Source organism: Triticum dicoccoides, chromosome 1B, assembly GCF_002162155.2.
Source record: "Triticum dicoccoides isolate Atlit2015 ecotype Zavitan chromosome 1B, WEW_v2.0, whole genome shotgun sequence".
Taxonomy (NCBI): Eukaryota; Viridiplantae; Streptophyta; class Magnoliopsida; order Poales; family Poaceae; genus Triticum; species Triticum dicoccoides.
In genome coordinates, this window is record NC_041381.1 from 614,779,094 (window position 1) to 614,782,865 (window position 3,772).

The window sequence follows — 3,772 nt, forward strand, 5'->3', positions numbered from 1 at the left end:
TTCCTCTTCTTATTTATTTCTCCTCTTCTTCCTCTCTTTTTCTCCTTTCTTCCTCTTCTTATTTTCCTTTTTCCTCTCATTCTTTTAGTATTGCTTGTTCTGAACAATAAATACACATATGAACAATAAATACATATATGAACAAAAACATGCTCTGAACAATTTTTGAACATTACATACACATAGCCACATACATACACATATACATTATATATATATATATATATATGAACAAAAAAATTAAATTAATAAAAATGAAAAAACAGAGCCGCATATATATATAGCCACATACATACACATATATATACATTGAACAAAAAAATTAAACTAATAAAAATGAAAAAAACAGAGCCGGTGCGGCGCGGCGGCTCATAGCGGTGGCGGCGCGCGGGGGCGACGGCGACGGGGCAGGGGCTCGGGGCGCGGCGCACGGGGGCGGGCGACGACGACGGGGCAGCCTGGCGGCGACGACAGCGGGCGCGGGCTCGGGGAGGCCGGCGCGGGCTCGGGGAGGCCGGCGACGACGACGGGCGCGGGCGACGGTGACGGCGACGGCGGGGGCGGCGGGCGGCGGCGGGGCAGCCTGGCGGCGTCGATGTGCTCGTCGTCGTCGGGGGGCAACTGGTGGCGATGAACTCTGCAAAACTGCGAAGTGCTACTTATATACAAGGAGCATTGGTCCTGGTTGGTGGCACAAACCGGGACTAATGCACCCTTTAGTCCCGGTTGGTGCTACCAACCGGGACCAAAGGCCTCTTTTTCGGCAGCCCAAAGGGCGGGAAGCTACGGCCTTTAGTCCCGGTTGGTGGCACCAACCGGGACCAATTCCCCCTCTTTAGTCGCGGTTGGTGCCACCAACCGGGACCAAAGGCCCCTGTGCTGCCCGCATCGGGGCCAAAGTTTAGTCCCACCTCGCTAGTTGAGAGGGGCGCGCAGTGGTTTATAAGCCCCACTGCCGCACCCCTCTCGAGCTCCTCTCTACTACAGGCTTATGGGCCTACTTGCGACTGCTTTGCTTGATGGGCCTTCTGGGCCTACTGCGGGCCTGAATCCTGGCCCATAGTAGGGTTTCAAGTCGTATTCAGGCCGTGGGGCCCCAGTGGGGTGCATTTTTTTTGTTTTTTTGTTTTCTTTACTTATTGTTGCTATTTTTATTTTTTTCCATTTTTTTGTTTTGTTTTGTGCATTATTTGTTTTCTTTTGTTTTTTGCTTTATTTTTAATTCTTTTTGCTTTTAGTTTTAAGAAAATTATAAACTTTCCACTTTTTTTGTTTTATTTTGTTTCTACTTACAACAAAATACTTATTGTTGCTATTTTTAATTATTACGAGGGCCGAACCATAAGACATTAAAGCATTTCAAATGAATTCTGAAAAAGTTGAAAGTTGGCATGGTATCATAAATTGACCCACACATAGCATGTGCATGTACAAAACGGACAATGGTATCATACTCGTCAGTTACAAAGTTGGCATGGTATCATCATAATAGTTGCGGGAGAAAGTCTTCACTTTTTCTTCGCTTGTGTCATTTGCTTATTGCGCCGTAACCATGGATAATCTTCATCGTTTATCAGGATGCTGGGGTCAGCCTTGACTTTAAAGGGAGGAATTTCATGAAACTTTTCATAATCTTCAGACATGTCTGTCTTGTCCTCCACTCCCATGATGCCTCTTTTTCCTGAAAGAACTATGTGGCGCTTTGACTCATCATATGATGTATTCGCTTCCTTATCTTTTCTCTTTCTCGGTCTGGTAGACATGTCCTTCACATAGATAACCTGTGCCACATCATTGGCTAGGACGAACGGTTCGTCAGTGTACCCAAGATTTTTCTGATCCACTGTTGTCATTCCGTACTGTGAGTCTACCTGTACCCCGCCTCCTGACACAATGACCCATTTGCACTTAAACAAAGGGGCCTTAAAATCATGTCCGTAGTCAAGTTCCCATATGTCCACTATCTAACCATAATATGTGTCATTTCCCCTCTCGGTTGTTGCATCAAAGCGGACACCGCTGTTTTGGTTGGTGCTCTTTTGATCTTGGTCAATTGTGTAAAATGTATTCCCATTTATCTCGTATCCTTTCCAAATCAATACAGTCAAAGATGGTCCCCTGGATAACAAGTACAGCTCATCACAAACAGTGTTGTCACCTCTGATACGTGCTTCCAACCAACTGCAGAAAGTCCTGATGTGTTCACATGTAATCCAGTCGTCGCACTGCTCCGGGTGTTTGGAGCGCAGACTATTCTTGTGTTCATCGACATACGGGGTCACCAAGGTAGAGTTCTGTAGAACTGTGTAGTGTGCTTGAGACCAAGAATATCCGTCCCTGCATATTATTGAGTCCCTTCCAAGCGTGCCTTTTCCAGTCAGTCTCCCCTCATACCGCGATTTAGGAGACCTGTCTTCTTAAGGCCAGGAATGAAGTCAACACAAAACCCGATGACATCCTCTGTTTGATGGCACATGGAGATGCTTCCTTCTGGCCTAGCGCGGTTACGGACATATTTCTTTAGGACTCCCATGAACCTCTCAAAGGGGTACATATTGTGTAGAAATACGGGGCCCAGAATGACAATCTCGTCAACTAGATGAACTAGGACGTGCGTCATGATATTAAAGAAGGATGGTGGGAACACCAGCTCGAAACTGACAAGACATTGCATCACATCACTCCTTAGCCTTGGTATGATTTCTGGATCGATCACCTTCTGAGATATTGCATTGAGGAATGCACATAGCTTCACAATGGCTAATCGGACGTTTTCCGGTAGAAGCCCACTCATGCAATCGGAAGCAGTTGCGTCATAATCACGTGGCAGTCATGAGACTTTAGGTTCTGAAACTTTTTCTCTGCCATATTTATTATTCCTTTTATATTCGACGAGAAGCCAGTCGGGACCTTCATACTAAGCAGGCATTCAAAGAAGATTTCCTTCTCTTCTTTGGTAAGAGCATAGCTGGTAGGACCTTCATACTGCTTTGGAGGCATGCCGTCTTTTTCGTGCAAACATTGCAGGTCCTCCCGTGCCTCAGCTGTATCTTTTGTCTTCCCATACACGCCCAAGAAGCCTAGCAGGTTCAAGCAAAGGTTCTTCGTCACGTGCATCACGTCGATCGAAGAGCGGACCTCTAGGTCTTTCCAGTAGGGTAGGTCCCAAAATATAGATTTCTTCTTCCACATGGGTGCGTGTCCCCCAGCGTCACTCGGAACAGCTAGTCCGCCGGGACCCTTTCCAAAGATTACGTGTAAATCATTGACCATAGCAAGTACGTGATCACCGGTACGCATGGCGGGCTTCTTCCGGTGATCTGCCTCGCCTTTGAAATGCTTGCCTTTCTTTCGACATTGATGGTTGGTCGGAAGAAATCGACGATGGCCCAGGTACACATTCTTCCTGCAGCTTGCCAGGTATATACTATCGGTGTCAAGTAAACAGTGCGTGCATGCATGGTATCCCTTATTTGTCTGTCCTGAAAGGTTACTAAGAGCGGGCCAATTGTTGATGGTCACGAACAGCAACGCCTTTAGGTTAAATTCCTCCTGTTTGTGCTCATCCCACGTATGTATACCGTTTCCATTCCACAGCTCTAAAAGTTCTTCAACTAATGGCCTTAGGTACACATCAATGTCATTGCCGGGTTGCTTAGGGCCTTGGATGAGAACTGGCATCATAATGAACTTCCGCTTCATGCACATCCAAGGAGGAAGGTTATACATACATAGAGTGACGGGCCAGGTGCTGTGATTGCTGCTCTGCTCC